The following is a 23,704-nucleotide window of genomic DNA, read 5'->3' as shown; positions in this document are numbered from 1 at the left end:
CTCCTCTGTGGAGCGGAATAACCATTGCTGTGCGCCAGTCTATGGGCAAATAGCCTGTGTAGAGACTGAGGTTGAACCGTGTGTTGAGGTGGGGGGTTAGTTCATTCTGTAATTCGTGCAAGACGCAGCCTGGGACACCATCTGGCCCCATTGATGCTGTGCTTTTAGCTTTTGAAAGGGCTGTTTTCACCTGTGTGTCTATAATTTCCGGGACACTACACTTTTCTGGTATTGTTGTGGGCCCTTTTGGGGGTGAGAGGGGGATGAAGTTTGCACTGAATCTATCTGCCAGGATGTTGGCAATATTAGTGGGTTCAGTATATTTTGTGCTATTTTGCACTAGCTCAGAGCATATCTGCGAGTTGCCACTTAGATTCTTGACATAGCTAAGAAGGCTTTGTGGTTATCTTTTGAATCCTTGGCTATTTTTCTTTCGAAGTTAGCCTTGGAGGATTTTCTGAGGGACCTTAGTTTCTTACTGATACTGATCAGGGATGTCTTTCCTTCTTCAGATTTGCTTTTTTTCTGAACTAGTTTCCTCCTTCTATTGTATAGCCTGTTTATGGCAAGGGTCCACCAGTCTGGTTTCCTTCTCTTAGGGGAGTGAGTCTTGGTTTTGCTAAGGATGGCATGATCCATGCATCCTTGTAGGTGATCATAGAGTGCATTTGTAAAGGTTTCTGCATCTTGGGCAGGGTTATCCTTTAGCGTGGGGGATGTGAAACTTACCATCTCTGTCTTAAGTAAGGTGAAGTTTGCTTTTAGAAAAATTTTTTACTGTGGTTTCCTTAGTTGGGGGTGGTGGTGGGGTGTGGACATCCAGAGTGATTAGTTTATGGTCTGATCTAACCAGTGATGGGTTGACCTCTGTTGTGGAACACCTGTCACCCATGTTGGTGATGACCAGGTCCAATATCTTCTCACCTCTGGTAGGGGAGTTTACCAGCTGATCCAGGGAATTTGAGTTGATAAATTCCAGGAAGCGCTGGACCTGGGAGTTTGTACTTGAGTAGTTTTCCCTGTTAATGGTAGTGTAATTGAAATCGCCCAATTTCCGGGTGTTCGGTAGGACCTTCATGTTTTCCAGTATCTCCAGAAAGGAGGAGTGGTGGTCCTGGGTCATGGAGGATGATCTATAGCAGGCCATAATTTGCATTGCAGATTTGCCTGATGTTGGTTGCACATGGATGATCTCGGAAGTATCATGCTGCGCCACTAACCTGGAGGTGTAGGTATCCTTGATGAATATGGATATACCCCCCTCCTTTTGTGTTTCAGTCCATGTTCTGTGGCCAAAATGTGTGGTATGAGTTTTAGCCTGGTAGTGCTGGGGTGCCCTGTGGAGCCTTGAACCAGGTTTCAGTTACTGCACAGATGTTGACGTGCTCCATACTGAGGAGTGCTTCAAGCGCATGCATTTTGAGATTTAAATGCCTGGCGTTGAGTAGCATAACCCTCATTTTTTATTTCTGCTGTTTAAGGAGGTGGGTTGGACTTTTGAGCCTTGCCTAAAAAAGGCACTATGGGGGCAGTATGAGCTTTGGCCAGTATTCGAAAGCCTAGGGGTGACAGGTGCAAGCCATCTCTTGTGAAGCAACGAGGCCTGTCGAGCATGTCGTCCCAGGCTGACAGACACTGGATCCCCTTTGAATGACACCAGAAGCTTAGCCAATTGTTGAAATTGATCATTTTTTCATTATACTGCGATATCATTCTTGGTGAGGGCAGGATGCTACTCAGGGTCAGGGTCATACCCACCTGGGATACATGATCAGAGAGCTCTTCCATGTCTGTTTTCATGTAGTCCAGGGAGGTATGACTCAGGTCATTCACACCAACATGAACAATGACAGAGTCATATTTGTACTTGTTCTGGAGTGACCTGAGTGCTTGTGTTATGTGGCAGATTCTGGCTCCCGACAGGCAGCTAACAGTAACCTTTTCCTTGCCCAGCCTAGTGAGTGGGACGTCAGTGTGCCTGACTATAAAGTCGCCTATTACTAGTGTGTTAGGTATGTTATTTTGCCTAAAGGGCTGTGATTGTGGGGCACATTGATTTTGTGTTTTATCTGTTGTCTGGTTTGAGATGGGAGGTGCAGGTTTTTTGGGTGTCTGCTTTGGAGGTCTGTGATGCTTTTTCAGGTTTTTATTTAGAGCCTCCGAGTATGATTTTGTGTATTTATGTGTATTTTTGCCAGTGCTGGTTTAGTATGTCTATGTGAGGCTGGATGTGTGGTGCAAGTGTTAAACTTCGCCTCATGACTGCTCGTTCCAGTCTTGGGTGGAAAGAGCTTAGCCTCCAGTTTAGCTATATAATTGCATCTCCCGCATATGTTAATGTTGTATGGTAGGATGAAATGGCTTGTCTGTGTACATGAGGCAGTTGTAACATTGCCTCAGGATACCCAGGTTCATCAGCTGGACTGGAGAGTATACCTGAAATTGCCCTTTGGTCATGTCTGAATAGTAGGGTGAGCTATTTAGTCACTTGGTTGGTGAGGGGTGAATAATGAGCCTTGACCTGCCACACTAATATACATGTTTTCCATTGCACAACACACACTATGATGGCTTACATCTTGTCAGTCAGTGCTGATCTGCACAGTTGACAGGTATGACCCACTACCCACAGGGACAGACACTGTTGTCCATAGCAGTTGTTCAGCTGGACATCATTACAACAACAACATCTGATGGCACATATAAATCATTCCATGTCATCTATCCCATTATTATGGACCAAGTACTACATTCAATTACATGCATAGATACTTCACATACCTTTTGTGGGAATGATGTCTGTTCTGGATAGTTTGCTGGATGGATTTTTTTGTGTGTTTTTTTTTTGGCTTTGGCTTTCACTCTCTCTCTCTCTTTATTTATATATATATATATATATATATATATATATATATATATATATATATATATATATATCGGTCTGTCTCCAGTAAATGGATTGAGCTGCTTTAAATAGATTGCAGCATGAATTTTGTAGGTGATGCACATGATCAGGTGATGGCCGCTGCACCAGTCAGTGTCCTCCACTTGCTACCTGCATGCAGCATGCTGTGTAGTACTTCCAATTACCACTGTCATGGCAACCCATGACTATAATTCCCTACATCATGTGGGAGTGGTCCCTTTACCTTTCCTATATGAAGGACATCCTTCCTATGTGTGGGCAGTAGTGTTACAGACAGCAGGTAGCAATAACTCTTACAAGAGGACTTGCAGACTCAGGCCAGCTACATATTTGTATAGGGTTCCAGAACTACAGACAGAGTGTGAGTAGTGTTGTTATATGCATTGTATAGCACCAGTGTTACAGGGTTTGTGTGTACATACTAGTTTAACATGGAATGAAGTCTGTCTGCATAGCTCTCAACTATGGGCCTATCTGCATGATAGCCAGAGGTGTGCCTGATATGTTTTGTCTGTCCACCACACAGGTGTTGTGTCAGATATATCACTGGCATTGTGTGTTGAGTGCTATCAGTACATGACTACATCCATTTGTGTTTCTGACTTCATATTCCTGACTAATGGTATGTTGCAGACTATCCTGTAACACCAGCAACTTACTCAGTGTATGACAACACTTTTTCACATATGGGCCTGTGTTCCGGTCTCTGTCCTCCACCTATATACCAGGCTTTGGCCATATGACATGCAGTAAAGGGTTGTTATGTAGTGGCCTGTGATTATGTTGTGCTGTCATTCCTGCCATCATTCCAGTGCTGTTGTGGCCCCCACAACAGATTGTGGGGTAGGGTCCATATATATGTGGGCTTCAGCTGCACAAAACATGTGTGCCCTTCTGCAGTCCAGAGGTCAGTGTATGTAACAGTGTTATATGCCCCTGTAAGTCAGTCTATGGGGAGGGGTATGCACCATATATAACCTACGCTGTTACAACATGTGAGGGATATCGGTAGTAAGCTGCCTTAAGGTATATGGCTGTACATTACCATACATTTCACCTTGGGAACATTGGTGGCCTATTGCTTACTGCCATACAGACTGTTCTGTTTGTCAGTGTGACTGTGATGTTTTCAGTTATGCATTGTTATGTAACAGATACATCCCATTGTGTCAACCTATGTCTTTTCCCCCTAGGGATTGAGTACAGAGCGTAATTAGAGGCTGCTGGACTATACATCTGCATTACTTACTGTTGATTTATTGTTATCCTCTGGCCCAGTCTGTCTTTACTGTTATACTACTTGAAGGCCTTGGCCTGGACAGCGACATATGTTATGCTTTCGGATTACTGTATAAAATGATCTGCTTGAGAGTAGCATTAATCAGTTAGTATGTATTTAAACGTCTTAACAGCTACATGACATGGCATATACAACTGTAATAGTACACAAATAAAACATTCTTATGTTTGCAACCCTGTGTGTGGTGTCATATCCTTTGACTTCTTTGTGGGTAAATGTTTTGGGCAACACATGTCTTTTATATGAGTGACTCATGCACTGTCCATTTGAAAAGGTGGCAACTGTAGGGATATTGGCTGTTCAATATGCTGTGCACCCTCTAAATATGTATTGTCCTATACATATCTATGTGTGTGTATGTGTAATTACATATCCCTTTCTCTCTCTCTCTCTCTCTCTATATATATATCTATATATATATATATATATATATATATATATGTGTGTGTGTGTGTGTGTGTGTGTGTGTGTGTGTGTGTGTGTGTGTGTGTGTCTGTGTGCATATATATATATATATATATATATATATATATATATATATATATTCGCATATATATATATATATATATATATATATATGTGTGTGTTTGTATATGCAATGTTTATTGCTTCAACATTATACATTCCCTATGGTAGCCCGACTGTACTACATGATATGTTATTGAAACCATCCTGACATCATACAGGTGGGATGGATTACTGTTAATGTCTTGTGGCCATGTTGTGTAGGGTCCTAGGTGTAGGACTTGCAAAAGTTGGTATTGTGTTGTGAGGCAGATTTGTTTGGCTGTGGGGGAGGGGTGATATCAATAATTACAAGAGGTATTTAGCTTGGGCCCACTCACCTCCATTGAAAGTGCTTTTGGTCATGCATGTATTTGTTATGTTGTCTTTTATATCTATAGATATATATCTGTATATATATATATATATATATATATATATATATATATATATATATATATATATATATATATCTCTCTCTCTCTCTCTCTCTCTCTCTCTCTATATATATATATATATATATATATATATATATATATATATATATCTATAGATGTATGCGTATGTATGTATATAGATATATATTTATATACATATACATATACATATATATATATATATATATATATATATATATATATATATATATATACATATATATATATATATATATATATATATATATATATATATATATATATATATATATATATATATATATATATATATATATATATATATATATATATATATATATATAAATAGCTATACACACACACACACACACACACACACACACACACACACACACACACACACACATACATCTACATGTATAACTACATTTCCTGTACTGCTGAATGACTGTGCTGGATGATATGTCTGTGAAAACAACAAGGTTATGCATATTTTATATGGCTTAGTGGTCAATCACTTTGCTATGGTGTGCAGGGTCTTGGGTTTGAGCCTTGCAAAGGCTGTTTATTTTGTTGTTGGGCGGAACAAGGGCTGTTGGATACAGAGTGATTAAGGCACTTTTAAGCAGTTGCAAGCAGGTTTGCACGGGTTTGCACGGAGGTAAGCACTGCTAACTTCCAGTTACAATTTCTTATACTGATTTAGCTTCTCAATTGCTTAATTTGTCTAGGCATTGCTTACCCCCATGCAAACAAGCTTAAACCTGCTTACTGCTGCTTAAAAGTGCTTACTCCTGCTTACCCTTGCACTAATTTCTTTAAAAGAAATGAGAAAGAGTTGATAGAAAAGTGGTGAAAAAGGGGCACAAAGAGGGAAAGATAGTAGGGAAAATAGCTAGGGATGTGTAGGACGAGTGTAGGGAAGGTCCATAGCTGCCCATTACTTCTATAGCAACAGCTGTGCATATACACTGATTTGGAGATAGATTTGGGCACTCATACCCCTGAGAGAGGGATGAGGACAACAATAATATGTTGTGAAGCCAATTACACCAGATTACATGTGTAAAGTGGACACGTGTGCAAAATGGACAGCTATGTATGGGGTGAGATGTTTTGGGGGGAACAGATTGCCCTTTTTTTTAAGGTGAGAGTGGGATGTTGGGGAGGGGTAGTAGGTATATTTGGGAGGGTATGTTGGGTAGCATAACAGACAAGACAGCATACAGGGGCAGTATATGACACATGTGGGGGTAAACACCTTGATGAGGAGTGGTGTTTGGAAGTCGGATGCCCATGATCCCCCTAGTGGAAACAGTGGGACTGAGGTCCCAACCCATAGGCAGTCACTACTGCACTTTCACAGCCCCGAAGGTGGCTGGGCTGGGGGATGAGTAGGAGGGCCAGGCTGACACCCTATTTATGCCACGTGGCCCTCAAGCTGGCATAGCAGATCTCCAAACTCCCATGCGGAACTTACTACCCACCATGCCCTGGACCTGGCGACGGGTGACAGTGTCCTGTCCGCACCCACTCCCAGCGGGGGGGTGTGAGCCCCATCCCCTGAGGTGTTTCTAACGAAGGTCATGCAGGACCAATGAACAAGGAGTTCCCGGGGTGGCCCCAGACATGCTGGTGCTTGGTGCCATGGTCAGATGGGGTGGGCGAGGTGGGTCTGCTAGGACCAGCCTTCCCAAATGTGCTGTGGTGTTTCAATTTTACAACATATGTGGGTTAGTAATAGTTTACACATTACAGGATTAGGTATAACAGTATGCATAGATATTCCCATTAAGCCGAAACACCAGATGTGGAAGTTGCATAGCAAACAGAACACATGCATATATGGAACCACAGTGGCCATTACAACAGCATGCAGGTACACTGATGGTAACATGCCACCAATGTGGGAGTATTTCAACATGGCACATGCATAGAAACAAATTTAAATATTTATCAAACAATAGGACATATGTCCCAACAGTAGATTTAATAGAGCACATACCAATTGAGTTGTGTATTATTTTATTGTTGCAGATATGGTGGGGGGAGAAAGATGTCAATTAACAACTTGTATATCCCTGTAGTTCTCATTACTTTCCTAGTCAGTGCTGTGATCTGTACCTTACAGGTATTATTACACTACCCTTTGGCCTTAGTTTGGACAGTGGTATGGATGTAGACAACTATATACATAAACTGAGTTTTACCTGCAGTATACACCTCTTACCTGGAATAACTGTGTAGGTATTGTTTATTAACACTACCTGACTGTTTCGACACATATTTCCAGATTCCAGGTTGATGTTATGCACATACCTGTCCATCTCTTATTGCACACATTCTGGGCATGTCTTGACAACATGCAGGTTAAACCGGGACATATTTTGACTATTGCCCTTATAAACCTTTGGTGAGTTGTACAATGACAGGTTTGTTTTCATAGACATTTTCCAAATATGTACAGACCTGACAGCCAGTTATATGACATTAAATGCTGCCTATATGTCAGAGATTAGCACATTGATATGCCAGGGGGACGGGGTAACAGCCAGCAGATATGGGCCACTTAACTGGACATTCTGGACAACTCTGTACACTTGTGGGGTATGACTTTGCATACAGCTTACTTACCACTACCAAGATTCGAACCATGGCTGTGTCTGCTAAAAATAGAATAGTGTACATCACAGTTGAGTGTGCTATATAGATATTGCTGTGTATCTCTTTTCTGATTTCTGTCTATAAGTCTCCTGTGGTTTTACAATCTGACCTTGTAATTATAACACTCTTATACAGGGTTTCCTAGACAGTTTTATGTAGCACAGTGTGGATGACAGTGATGAGTAATACCTTATTATTCAGAGAAACTGCAACACTAACAATGCCATATAATACCAGAGTAAACAGTACCAGTCCAGGATTTCAATCTTTTATTTCTAGGCACAGTTTTCATATCTGACAGACCTGTGGGGGGAATGTTTGTTAGCACTACCTGAATGTTGCCACACATATTACTAGATTCCACATTATTATTATGCACATACGTCTCACTCGGTTACTGCACACCCTCTGGTTACAGCTTCACAACATGGGGGTGGAGATGGGACATACTTTGCTTATTACTCTCATAACACTTTGGGGGGTTACTAGAGTGACAGCTTTGTTCTTATAGATGTCTGACAATCAGTTGTATGTCATTATTTGCTGCCTAAACATCTGGGATCATCCCACTGATTTGCCAGGGGGACAGGGTGACAGGCAGCAAATATGGGCCAATTAATCAGACATTCTGGACATATCTGTACAGTTGTAGGGTATGATTCTTCATACAGATTACTACCACTCCCAGGATTCGAACCATGGCTGTGTGTGCTAATAATACAACAGTTCCTGTCACAGTTGAGTGTGCTATTTGGATTATGTTGTCTATCTTTTCACTGTTTTCTGTCTAAGTCTCTCTCAGTTGTACAATATGGTCTCTTGTGATTACAGCAGCCATATACAGACATTCCTACACATTTTATTTATGTAGCACAGTGTGGGTAACAGTGCTTAATGCAACAATACTATTAAGATATTGCAACACTACATTATCAGATGATACCAGAGTAAACACAGGCAGTCCAGCAGTTAGACTTTTATTGTCAGGTTGTTAACCTTTTATTTACATGCAACCTATATGAGACTCTTCCTGCCATATTGTCTGGTGTATTCAGTACATGCCTGAAACAATACAGGTTTTATACTGGCAATTAAGTTTCTACTACTTTTAGATTTATTTCTTATGACAGTACATGCAAGAGTATTACTAACCTGCCTTGCGATGCAACCTCTGCAATCTACAGGCATGGGCTTCCAGGTTCACAGCCCACTCGTCTGCCACTGTCAAAGACATAAGAGAAATATTTAGCCATACCTATCCATAATATACATGAGCTGGCAATTATTAAACAGGTAGTGGACTGATGCTTACACATGGCTTTGACATCCCCTGTCCGCCTAGCCTCTTGAATCCAGTGATCCAAGAGCTCCCTCTTTCTCCACATCAGGTCGGCATAGTGATGCCTGACCTGCTCACCAGTTCAAGGTATGTCAGTGGCACTGGTGAGGTCACGGGCGAGATGGTCCCAAGCTTCTGCTTTATATTGGGAACCCTAGTACTGGCCCTGCAGCAGTCTCTGGTCATGGTCTTTAACAAGGAGTCCTGCCATGACTTTGGACTCCTGAATGCCCCAGCACTGCACCAAAAAGCACACTCCCTCTCCCACACCAGTCATAGTGCCTACAGGAGGAAGCTGCAACCAGTTATGAGATGCATTCCCACCTGTTGGGTTTAAATAGGGCTGAGTTCTTGCACTTTGCTGTGATGGATGGTTTTGAAAATGTTTCTCTTATGTCTATGGACAAACCTGCTTACCTAAGGGTGGCATTGCTTAAAGGGGTATACCAATGGGCAAACTAATTTAGCTGGCCTACACATTGCTTACATCTAGTACATCTAGTAAGCAGGGCTGTGCAAAGCTTAACATTGCTTAATTTTTAATTTGCATACTATTTTCTGTTTGGCATTGATTTATTATTCATTACATGTTATATATGTGTTTGGTATCCATGATTCATGTGTATATACACTGTATGGGGTCCTTGTGTTTATTAGGGGATTTCAACACTTTATTACAATGACACCTCACATCTGGACTTAATGCAGTACTCCACTTCACATATTTATGTTATGTAGTAGGTTATACAACATAAAACTATATATAGATTCCTTTCACATGTTCAGTTTAATATTAGTGAGGATTTGTTTGGTGATACCTCAATCTTATGTACTGCTGTGATGGCTTACTGGTCAACTACTGTGACTATCGTGTACAGGGTCCTGGGTTCAAGACCTGCAAGGGCTGTTTATGTTGTTGCTGGGCAGAACAGCGCCTGTTGCATACATAATGATTAAGGCAATTGTAAGTGGGTTTTCATGAAGGTAAGCAATGCTAACCTCTGGTTAAATATGCATACAGAGAGTTAGCTTCAATGTTGCTTAACCTGTGTGCGCATTGCTTACCCCTCCGCAAACGGGCTTAAACCTGCTTACTACTGCTTAAATATGTTTACTCCCGCTTACTACTGCTTAATAGTGCTTACTCCGCTTACCCCCACACTAATTTAGACAGAAATGTAAAATGGCTCCTGGGAAGCTGGTGGATTTGGACACTCTAAGGATGTATCATTCATTATGCATTATACCTTCGATTTGTATCCCTGATTCATGTGTACATATACTGCATGGGACACTTGTGCTTATCTGTGGATTTTACATTATTACAATGACTCCTCACATTTGCATTTAATGCAGTAGTCCAGGTCACAAATATATTTTAATTAGTAGGTTATGCAACAAAAAAATTTGTTCATAAAGTGATTTGACATGGAAAATGAAATGGGACTCAAACCGGGAATGACTGCTCGTAAGGTGAATGCTCTGACCACTACACTATTGCAGTACTGCTTCATTTGCATATATCTTGATATTTATCTTCTTGTGCCATTTAAGCTGCAGTATACATAGCTAACCAATGGGCAAACCCATGCACCTACAGTTAAATTTTATCTGTTTGATAAAAAAAAATTAACTTGTTTATATTATTATATTTTAACTATTGCTCTTACAAAGTTGGGGGTGTTGGTGGGGGTATGCAACCCCCTATGAGTGGTCTTGTTCATTGTTATTGCTAAACTGCAGTTCTTGATTGCAGTGGCATGTATATTGTGACAGCTCTGCTCTCAGACACGCCCCCTGCACTTGTCCATGCTCCATGTCCGTTTAGGAGCTCAGGCAGCAGGCCTTCATTAATATGCATGGCGCGCTGTCATGCTGCTCCTAAATGGTGGTTTCCATGCAGGACTAAGCTAGTCCTGCATGGAAGATTACTGAATCTGGGGGACTGTCTTTCATTCATTTTTTTTAAACAAGAAACATCTTTATTAAAATATTACTTATGACACAGACAATCATGCATTTATATAATTGAAAACAAACCATATTGTCATATATCTAGTTGCAGACATTATACATCACTTATAATCTGTCTAGTCATTGTCAGCCAAACATTAAATAGCTCATTGAGATCCAGCCTTCCTTTAAATCTCATTCCTTTTCCAAAAAGGTATTCTGCATGTATTGTTCCCACAGTTACCATTTTGTCTATGCAATTTGCTCCTAACCATTTCTAAGGATCCCATTTCCAGTTGTTTTGTCTCTGTTACTATGTCCACTGCTTCTAGTACAGTTGGTTTAGACTTTGATGTCCATTTTCTAGTAATTGCTTTTTTTGGCGTCAACCATAATTAGACTCAGCAATGCCTTATTATGTCTAGGCAATTCTAATTCTGTATAATTGCTCAAGACAATCATTTCCTTAGTTATACTAATTTGCACACCCAGTATTTCTGATAGAATAGTCTGCAAGGAATTTTTAAAGTCTGTCAACTCATTACACTCCCAGAAAATATGTTCCCAATAACTACTTTCTTCATCATCACATCTCCAATATTTGCTATCTACCTGAGGAAAATTCTTTAAAATCATATCTCTCAACCATATTAAATTCCTCAGGATTTCCAAATTTTGAGGGCAAAATAGTGTGTTGCCACAAATTCCCAAGTGGACCCTGCAAATCCTGATTTTTTTTATTTACAATTTGTAGTTACTGCTGATGTCCTCATGCATTCCCAGCACATCCCACAATGTCATCAACATGCAGGGGCATGCATGAGGACATCAGCATTGTGAGACAGTACCTGACTGCCTGTCAGAGACTGGGAGCACACATCTGTTTCATGAGCCATTTCAGCTACAGGCACTAGACGGTACATTTTGGTTTGTTTGTTGGAATATTTTGCAGACACACTAATGGTAATGAATATCAGATGGGTATAACAGTCCTGTCTTTCTAATGGTTAGCCAAGCAGTCCACTTGTGCTGTGCTGATGAGGCCATAACAAGGCTGAAATATGCATGCCCATAGCTAGTGGGGTTTGACTTTATTAGCCTGAATTTCTCCATTAAATGACTTAAAAAGAGAAAAAAGTAATGGGCATTCAGAATTGTCATATAGCTAAAACACCTGATATTCTTAAGGGTCAGTTGCATATATCCCATGTGCCTCTAATACAAGAGGTGTAAGGAATCACACAGTGCAAATTCTAGCTTGGCTAGATTTTTCTTGTAGTTTTTACTAATTGTTTTTCTGTGTGACCTTTTTACTCATTGTTTTGGTTTGTTAGTTGGGATATTTTACAGACCTCTTAATGGTAATGGACATCAGCTGGGTATAACAGCCCTGTGTTTCTAATGGTTAGCCAAATAGCCCACTTGTGCTGTGCTGATGAGGCCATAACAAGACTGAAACATGCATGCCCACAGCTAGTGGGGTTTAGATTTATTGGCCTGAATGTGTCCATTAAACAACTTAAACAAGTCCTGGGCATTCAGAATTGCCATATAGCTGAAACTCCTGATATTCTTAAGGGTCATTTGCATATATCCCATGTGCCTCTAATACAAGTGGTCCAAGGAATCTCACAGTGGATATTCTAGCTTGGCTAGATTTTTCTTGTAGTTTTTACTCTTTGGTTTTTCTGTGTGACCTTTTTGCTCATTGTTTTAATAATAGCCCTTTTGGAATATACTTGGCCAAGCATAGGACCCAGCTTGAGAGACTGTAGTGTTTCCTCACTAAAAATAATCAAGGGCATGTCTTCCCTCCTACAGACTCTTGAGATGTAGCCTTTGTATAGCCTGCTGAGCCTAAAAGAATCTGGTCCTATGCAAACTCCTACACATTTGCAAAACAAATAAAATTTCCTAAGTGGGTGTTTAGGGTGTTAATAGGCAGAGGGCAGGGTGCTTGTAGAAAAATAAGAGAGATAATTGTGTTTATAAGGTGATAGTTTAGAAACAACACTACCGTTGGGAAAATCTGTTGAGTCTAGGTATTTATTTGTATTTTGTAGCTGGATATGTCTGTTTAGCTTTTTATACTCATGTTTTAATATTTCTTTTTTTGGTGTGTGTTGATGTTTTCCTGGGAGGAAGATTTGAGCATTTGTTTAAAGGTTGTCAAGAAGTAAAATAGCTTGTTAATTTAGTAACACATTAGTGATATGTTTGTAAATGTAGATCTGTGACAGTTGCAGTGACACAATTTCTAATTGTCATCTGTTTTCAGATAGTTGCAATAATGAACAATCAATGAACATATTTTGTAGTTTTGTCTGAAACTGACTTTGTCATGTTTTACACGAGTGTTGGTGTTGTTGTGTGGTTCATGCCTGGTATTTCATTGTACTTGTCTTTTCTATAGTACTCATTTTTTTTCTGTGCGTGATACCACTTCCTTTTCTAATAGGTGCCAGGATTATTGTTTCTGGTATGGCTTAACCTGTGACATAAACCCTGTTGTCATTTGGGACACTTCCAACATTGCACATGCTTTTAGTTGTGCTTTCCATCCAGTTTACATTGTCTACGACAGTACCTTCTATCTTTTACACAGTTTCAGAGGGTTGTAAATATAAATGCAAGTACATGTATTGACTGGAAAATAGGCTTTTTTAATTTATTTTTTTGGTTATGGATGGCTGTGAGAGATGGAATGGGAGGGGGACTTCTGCACAGATGTGCCTCTGGGAGAGGCAAACATTAAGAAAATGTATTCATATTTAATGTTAGTTATGTTAATTATAAAGGCAATGTTGTAACCTGAGGGTGCTAAGAAATCATGGCTTGAATAGGTTATGGATTGAATGTGTTGAATGGCTTTTTATATATAGGAACAGATACAGTAACATAAAAGTAGCTATTTGTATAAATGTCTACTACAATTCTTGACGAATGCATAACTAAGATTTATTAAACTATCAAACAGCATAAGCTGGTCATAAAACATAGATTATATCTTAAAAAGTTAATTTCTACCCCATTGTTTTATTGTTAGTCATTTTAATGGCAGAGTGGTAAGTGTGCTGCTTTCAAAAGTGGTAAATGTCTATTGGCATAGCTGCCAGTCCTGTTTGGATCTAGCGTAATGGCTAGTGATTTAAACAGATTCACATAATCACTCTTGACACTCTTCTCATCATAATAAAATACATAAAGCAAAATGCAAAGCTCACCACATGAGCCTGTTATTGGGAGTTGACAAACATTCTAAATTGTTGTGGTTATATTTTGTGTTGTTTAATATTTTGTCTGTTTTTCAATTTGCATTTGAATGTTGCTATCCCACAGTTCCATTGGAGTGAGTGGGGCTACATAAGTATGTATGCAAATTTTATGTTAATCAGCATCCAGATTTTTGGCCAGTTGCACCTACTTTTCATGTGGCTTTGTCCAGATTTTTGATGTTTCTGGGTTGAAAGGTATGTTTGAAGTCTACTTGGGGTATACAAATACCTATATTAACACTTCCAAACAAAGATCTTAAATCGTTCAGACTTTGCTGCATATTTGGGAGGCATACATATATCCCCCATTGTTTCGTTGTAAATTGCTTATGGAATCTCTCTTCCTGATCCTTCCTAACCTCCTCTTATTGATTCTTATAGTTATCATGCAATATTTTACATCCTGTACTAATAATCCCTTTTTTAACAGCAACTTCCATTCTAGAGTCTACTAAAAACTCTACCAGTGCTGGTCATTTACTTAGGATTCCCCTATTTGTTGCTCTTTGCCTATACTCTGATATCAGTCCTTAATAGGGAAGGCAATCTCTAGCCTGCAGGGCAAATAAATTCTTGGCCTCTTCCCACTCTATTACCTTTCCCTCTCTAATTATCTGTCAATACCTTGGTTCCTTTGCCAGTTTTCTCCTATAAATTCCAGCTCCCCCTTGCCTATTGCCTGGATCACTACCTGCAGTCATCACTATAAATCAGTTTATTAATAACTTCCTGACAGAAGACAGATAATTAAATGGACCATATCCTGTTTCCAACTCCTAATATTTCATCAAAGGTGTTTTCAAAGCAATATGTTGGTCACCCTGCTGCTTTCAATGAATGTAAACTAAATCTCCTTTTACTGCACTGCCCTCTAACATTTCAACATGTAAAAGACTCAGTCATTATGTGTCAAACAGTATGCAGTAGCAGATATGCAAAACAACCAAATTAATGTTGAAAACAGCAATACTAAGAAAATGCTTTGCCTAGTTCTGATATTTCACCTGGGAGCTAGTCATAAAAAGAAGGCAATGAGCTTATAATCTAAGGGCTTCAATACTCAGTTATGGGTAACTCCAATGACAAAGAACATTTAGATTGTTTGAAGAGAACCTAGTGCTCAGAACAGCATTGAAATGCACAACTATATCCGGATTTATAGATGAATACAGCAGTCACACACTGTTTTTTTCCTAGTACATGAAGCAACACTATGTTCCAATATAAGAAAGCCCATAACATTTGACAGGACCACAACAACCAATAAATAATCATCAGCAAACTATTTCTGGGCATTTTTCAGGTTATACTGTGTATAAAAGGGAAATTTTATTAAAAATGAAGTTGATGTTTTATTTTTTAGAAGTATACCCAGCACAGTAACATTTAAGCAATAAACTTGCAAATAATTAGAATTTATAAATACAAATTCAGAAGAAAAAGACTGAGATGAAAGGGAATTATTCAAAGACAGCTGGCAGACATCTGCAGTGCCTTCTGACAATGAAAGTGATTCAAGGCTATATACATCTGAAAGACAGTGGTGTACCATTTTTAGAAACAGAGTTAACTCTTAAGTTACAGCTGTACTGCACAAAAATAGAAGCAACAAGTGACAAAAAACTGATGGCAAAATAGTTACATCTATAACCAAGCTACATTCATTTTAAATTACTTTGGTGGCAAACTACTAATTGCAGATTTACTATACACTATGCTATGTAAAAGTGTTTCATAAATATGTCAGTGAAGTTGCATACACTAATAAAAGGCAATGATTTTATACTTGTTAAAGTATCTAAATATTTAAGATGGCATTCAGATAGCAAATTCTCTACTAATAATGACATTATGAATGTACATAGCAAAACCTTTGAAATTCATTAAAAGAAAAACAGAGCAAAGTGTATTTGCTATCTGCTCTTTATGAACTGCTGGGTTTGTGTGCAGTAAATCTAAAAATGGTCACTGTATCTGAAAATCAGCCATTTAACTGTACACTGGACAATGTTGTAAATGCCACACATAGAATGAACCGTACAGAAACATAACAAAACATTGACCACTGACCAGTTCAAAATACAAGCCAAGTGTTGATGGACTTCTTATAATCTCTTTACTTCTACACCTTGCACATTTTGCAGTTTCAAGACAAAAGCATTCTTAAACTCTGATTGCAATGCATACTCCAAAAGTCGATTAAGAAAAGAAAAAAAAAGCTCATGCTTTACGAACAGCACAGCAGAGCATCTTGTTGGACAGGATACCACCAGTATGTGATGCCACATATATAGTACAAATGTATGACATTATTCCTACTTCATAGGTAATGGAACAATCATAAGCACTGGCAGAAAGCATACTATGTTATCATATCTTCATCTGCCTGTATACTGACCAGTAAATAATATTTGTTTGCCTGTTTTGTCCTGGGGTTCTAATTCTCAAGATATTTTTTTCAAGGTTGACTCCCCCGTACCTTGTCTGGTGCAAGCTGAGCAGCATGACGCCTGACTGAGTTCAGCTTGCTGATGTTAAGGTCCAGCACATTGCTTTCCATGCAAAATTAATTATGGCACATTTTCTGTGTGTGTGCTATTAGTGATTCATATTTTTTTTCAGAGATGTCACTACTCTACTTGTTTCTGTGACTATAGTTAGTATATCTAAATATATGAAAACTGAAAGAAACGTTTGAGGTCTGACTTCAATGGGAATTTTTCCCAAAGTGCAGGGCCTATTCTAGGAAAGGCATAGGTGTCAATGGCTGTTTTGAAAGGGGGATGATACAGTAATACTGTGTTATTTTGTTTACTTCTTAAAGTACTAGATTATTACTTGATAAGTATTTTTCTTTCTAATGGTGGGCAGTAGCCCTCTTCCAGAATGTTATACAGTGATGTGTCAAGTAGATATTTGGATCTTTCTGTTAGTGGCAGTAAATGTGTTTATTGCCTTTAGAATGTTGCAGAGGTGTAGGAATCAGCAAATAAGGCAAATATAGTTGTATTCTCAGTGATCTGTAATCTTTTTGAATTATGCACAGAATGAAAAGATGGAAAAGATAATCCATATTTCAGTTTTGAAAGAAGGACATTCTTAGCAAGAATTCTGGAAGCATTAGGGGGTAACAAATGAGGGATTCTATAGCAGAGTTTCAGCTGAGATGTAACCTTATTAATAATGCTGTCAAGGGTGCCTTGCTATGTTTAGAAATTGATGTAAGGCCATACCTAGGTATGTATATTCAGTGATATACAGAATAATAGTGCTTTGATTAGCAGTAATTATAACTCTGGAAAGGGGAGGAGATTATTGATGGGTTCAGAACAGCATAGCAGTTTCTTTTTTTTGTGGGTATATTGTTATTAGTGTCAGTGCAAATTGATTTGTAGATGCTGACACTAATAGTAACATACTGGCAACTTATTTTATTAAAACTCAACACAATGCATGCTATTGTCTATAGAGTTCTTTGTTGTGTTGATTGTTTTGGCTTTATATGCTGACAATCTGCTGATATAATTGGGAAATACAGAAGATCGGGTGTATAAGTTTTGTAGGTATTGAATATATTGTTGTAAACTTTCAGGTTATAAAGGAAATGCACAAGACATTCAGGTAGTCTCTATAAATGTTATCTCTTCTCAGGATGAAGCACCCTAAGATGTGTCAGATCAATCATTTAAAATACTTGGAAGTATTTATGTTTCTGGCATTAGAGGGGCCAGTGAAAGCTTCTTATGAGAGAGTGAACGTCTCACTCAAGGACTGGTTAAATATGTAGAAATTGATGGATTTAAAATTAGAGCAAAATATCTGAATTGTGAAAATGTCTATTTCACTAGCAACACTCAAGTGCTTTCAGAAAATCCCCTTGAACCCTTCAGTACCTTTTTAGTCATGTGAGGAATGCAATCTTGGCATTTACTTAGGGATAGGCCAAGATGTCTTGGCAGTTGATAATATTCCAAAGAGACAGGGGAAGCCTGTGGGTATCAGATTTGATAGGTTATTAAAGGCCTGTTGACATAGAATCGATTTCTTATGGCAATCATAAGGTAGAAAGTCAACACACCATACCAAAACTCCGCACGGACGGCAAATGCCAAGGCCAAAAAGTAACTAGTAAATCCAAAGACAGACAGCCAGCACAGTTAGAGGAATCCATATATTTATTCTGAAATAGAAGTATAAGGCAGACCGGTTTTGGCCTAAAAAGCCTTTTTCAATGCCAAAAAGGTTCACCATATAACACAACGTGCCCTGTATATAATCATAAGGTAGAAACATACCTCTCAACTGTCCAGATTTTTCACAAAATGTTCAATTCTTTGGGTCATATGTTTGATTTGTTCCCCATAAATGTTGTTGTTTTCTGGCTGAATTCAAAAAACAATAATAGACTTTTGAGTTTCAGACTTCATATCCTTCAGAAAATGTAGGGTAAGACAAAACTTTTTTTTTATTCTGGAAACGTTCTGTTACTAAGAGCAATACTTAAAATTTGTCCCCATATTAATTTTGGCTTTGTCCAGATTTCTAGTGCTGAGAGGTTGAGAGGTATGGTTAGAACTCCTATGTGATTTGACATGAAAAGAGAGGTGTATAGCATTTGGGGAATCAGCCTCAAGCTCCTCTTTTTGTTGAAGTGAGATGACAGGATTTCAAGCATATGAAAGGATGTGTGGAAGGTACAAAACTGGTTGATCCACAAATGTAAGATAGAGATATGGAGAGCTTGGTATACATTTTTCAATATTTAGGTTAGATGGGGCTGAATACTTGGAGATTTGGCAGTCTAGACACATTGTAGATGATACAAACTTTTATTTCCTACCAAATGTTCAAAGAACTGCACAAACTCAAGCAGATAGATTATCTAATGTTTGTTGGCCTTAAAGAAGTCTACAAGAAATTATGAGGTGACATACAGGTGAAGAGTGGCCTACAAGAGAGGGGCAAACTTCATTTAGAGACCCATAGCCCTGACTGGTTATCAGAAAAAAATGATTAATAGATTGCAAAGAGAAATGGGTAGTACCAAACATCTGGTAAAAGAAACATTTAACAAAGTGTTGGAAAAAGACTGTTGTAAAACAGACAGATAATGAATAATATGTGATATATTTAAGAAAAGGCATGACACCAGTCAAGATGGTTTCATATATATGGTTAGAAGAGTCTCCACAAATATTTTCGTAAGTCAATTAGGCTTCATAAAATCTATGTTAAGGTAATAGGACATTGGTAAAGCTGTGTGAGAACTATGCTTTTAGGTATTTTGTTATTTTTGCAGAGAAAGCAATAATGAGGAAGCTGGTGAGGTCTGACCCCTCCCCATGAGGAAATTTTTGAGCTGGTGACTCAATAATGTCATCCTGAAGCTTTGATTGTGGAAGAAGTTACTGAGCAATTGTATATTAATACAGTCTCCCCTTGGTTACAACTACGGAAAACTCAGGGGGCCTGGGTATTGCATTTAGCTGATGAGATTTTAAAAATATTTACCCACATCAACCCAGATGATTTAGGGTGTTCGATCTACCCACAACATCCTTAAACTACTACCAGATTATTGTATTTCACTTGTCATTTGTAGCTCAGATGTCTGCAACATTATCATGTAGACTTCAAACTTTTATACTCTTGCTTATGCTGCTGAGTATGATAAGTTGTTTTTCTCATTTGTCAATGCTCAATAAAGATATGTTAAAAATCAAAAATAGTAACTGTCTTATGATATTTTAAACATAAGCACTAAAATAAGGATTTCAGGCATTTTGCATTGACCATCTGTCATGCGTCTTAATTTTGGCTTCCATTAATGATGGGTATAAGACATCTGCATGGAGTGAGGAATGTAGTGCCTAACCAGAATATATCTTTCCTGTGTAATAATTACATCAGAATTATGCACCCTATTTCAATAAAGTAACATTTCAGTGGCTGCAAACCTGACCAGATCAAAACTTCAAGAAGAGACAATATGCTGCAGTCAAATTTATTACTGAGCTGCAAAAATCCTTAAGGTCAGAATGGCAGATACAGGTCTATTAGCATCAGCCTCATAAAATTACTCACACTCCCTCTCACTATGATCTCCTATGCTCTCTAGTGCATAGTTGCTAACTGTCTATCTCTACCAAGCAAACTTGAACCTGTCTCCCCAAATATACATCATCCTATACCTAACTGGTTTTGCAGCTAACATCATTGTGTATATCTTAGGATTATCTTACAGCATTCTTTCCTTTCAAACTCTTTTCCCTCCCATCCCTTAACAATGCTATTCCTACTCCAACCCATTAGCATTTGGATTTGAGTACTGTGGTCTTTCTTCCATTCACTAAACTCCAGTAAAATGAATTTATAATCCTTCAGTACAGGCTTCCCAAATATTCTTTCCCATTCCAGGATTCCTCTTTCACAAATTTCTGTTTCATAAACATATGGCCCAAGCCTGACTCATGTTATCCACATATGCAGAAGGTTTCATTACCTAATCTCCATGCTCTGAAACTATACATTTGACAGACTAATTCCTTTGACTGGAAATTGGAAGATAGCAACAGATAGTTCAGGTGTGAATGCATGCCCAAGATTTCAGTAAATAATGAAACTTGTGGCCTTCGTGTATACAGCAAACATTTGGCTTCACTACTGTTGCAGTCATCTAAACAGTTCATGGAGTATATGTTATATTTATCTAAATTTCAAAACATGGTCAAATTAAACTATGAATGTATTGCCCAAGAACATGCAGGAATGTTAGAAATTACTGACCTTATCTCCTGATAATTTAGGACTATAAACAGTTATCCCTTAGTAATTATCATCCAAATGGGAAGCATTTGAGATTCTTGGTACATTACTTCAAGTTGGAATGATTTGCAACATAGGATAAAACTTTAGTGGAAAAAGTAAATGGATACATGGCAAAGGAATTATACACCTGTGAAACATGAAATAGACTTGTAAAAAACAGAATAGATTTTATAAGCATTTATAGGTTCATAGGTTTATACTAGGCTAATTATCAGCAGGGTCCATATAAACCTAGCCAAGCAACCCAACTCTGTTTTGTCCATGAGTTCCTTTGGTGCATATATGGTGGGGTATTTTAGTAAAGAGTAGTTAAGAGTTATGTGAGAGGTATATTAGTTAAGGATTAATTTACTTACTGTTGACCTATGTCCATCAGAGACATGGAGGGGGGAGACCAGGGGTGAATTTGACATCTCCCATCCAAAGATCAAGGTTCTTTTAAATGGGAGTCAGGAATGAACTCTGCTTCATGTAGATGGGGAGTTTATTTCATAGCATGTGGATCCTTTCAGACACATATCAGTCTCTCCAGCATGATATATTTATGCCATAGTCAATATTATGTTGTAGGATCTAGTGTTTCTGGTGTTGCTTGTTTTGTGGATGTGCAGAGATCCATCAGAGCTGGATCTGAGAAAGCCTTAGCAGACTGAGTTCAGAAATAGGGTCTTAAGGTGATCTGTACAGGACAGGGTATTTATACCCTAGATTCTCTTGGTGAAGAACCTTTGAGAGCATTCCAAGTGTTGCAAGTGTCTGGCAGGTACATGCCAAAGGGGGCATTGTACTCAAGTGATAGGTCTGATAAGGGCTGGGTAAAGTGGTACTATGACTTCCATGCACCTGGATACCATACCCTTTCTTATGAGTTGGGTGACATAGAATGATTTTCTTACTATCTTGGCTACATATTGATCAAAGGCCTGATTATTGTCTACATATGTTTCCAAATCCCTAACTATTCGGTCAGCTCTTAGGGGTGTTTTACTGGTGACGTTATTAGTTTTGTTGGATGATTACCCAAAGAGCAATATAATGCATTTCTTCGTGTTAAGTTTTGGTACCAGTGATTTGTTTGTGTTAGACCTTCTTGTAGAATGCTGCTTTCATGGGGGAATCTGATTCTATGATAGCTCTCAATTTACAGTCATTTGGAAACTTAGTGAGTCAGATGCCTTTGATATTAGCCTTTATTCGCAAGAAGTAGATGTCAAATAGGAACAGGCATTAGGCAGGTACATGCCAAAGGGGGCATGCAAATGGAGCCCTGGGATATCTTGCTGGTGACGAATCTCCAGGTGGATGTGGTCTCACCAATCCTGACTTCACAAGTCCTATCTATGGGTCAACCAGCCAGCAATCCAGCAAGGTATTTTTGGATTTATGCATAGCTTGACAGTTTCTCAACAAAATCTGAGTGGGGTATTGTGTTGAACCCCTTGGCCAGATCAAGGTAGGCATTATGTACCATTTTCCCCTCATTCATAGCCTTGGTGACCCCTTTAAAGGAGTGTACCAGGTTGAGTAGGCAAAGCCTTTCCTTAACAAAGCCAAACTTGGATGGATCTAGTGTCTAGGTTGCCAATGTCCTTGCTGATCATTTCCATGATAATTTGTTCCATGGCATTGAATATGAGACATGTCAGACTAATAGGTCTGCAGTTCCTGGGGTTGGTTGATGGTCAAGCCTTATGAAGAGAGATGACCATTGTGGCCCTCCATTCACCTGACATGCAACCTTTTTTGAGGTTATACTTGAAGACCTGTTTTAGGCTATTTAGGAGACAATCAATGAAGTTGTTGAGGCCTACTGAAGCAGTGTTTTTGGCCTTAGCGAGTACCACAAACACCTGATCCTTGATGATACTTTGGGGAACATGCTAGAAGGGATTTCACAGTGGGTCATGAGGGGAGTAGGGTGTGAAGTTATAGCTAACTGTATCAACTACTAGATCTACTACATCAACTTGGTCAATGAAGATTTTGCCATTCACCACCAGATCTGCACATTGCTGAGTGTTACTTTTAAGGTTTTTGGCATAGGTGAAGAAGGCCTTGTGATTGTCCTTAGCTTAGGAGACTATCTTGACTTTGTAATTGGCCTTGTTGGACTTTATTAGCACTCTTAATTTCTTGTTTAGATGAATCAGAGAGCTCTTGTCTGTATGAAAATTGCTGTTTAGGATTTTCTCCATTAGTTTTTTCTTTTATGTATAATGTTAAGGTAAGGATTCCACAAGTGGGGATATTTTTGGGGTTCGATCTCAGCTTACATTTAGTAGACAGCTTCAGTATTGCCATTTACATGTTTGCACAGAATTTCTGTAAATAATTCTGCATAGGTAGCTGTTTTGCCATGGTTTGGGAGAGCTGTGAATTTTGGCAAACTGTCATGTAATAGGATATAGTTTGCTTTAGAATAGTTCCTAAATGTTACTAGTTTAGCTAGGTTTTCCAGGCCAGTTTTTATTTCAAGGGAGACTATTTAGTTTTCTGAAC

The sequence above is a fragment of the Protopterus annectens genome, chromosome 7.part0, assembly GCF_019279795.1.
Source record: "Protopterus annectens isolate FY-2018-M chromosome 7.part0, PAN1.0, whole genome shotgun sequence".
Classification (NCBI taxonomy): Eukaryota; Metazoa; Chordata; order Ceratodontiformes; family Protopteridae; genus Protopterus; species Protopterus annectens.
Note: the sequence above shows the minus strand (reverse complement) of the source record.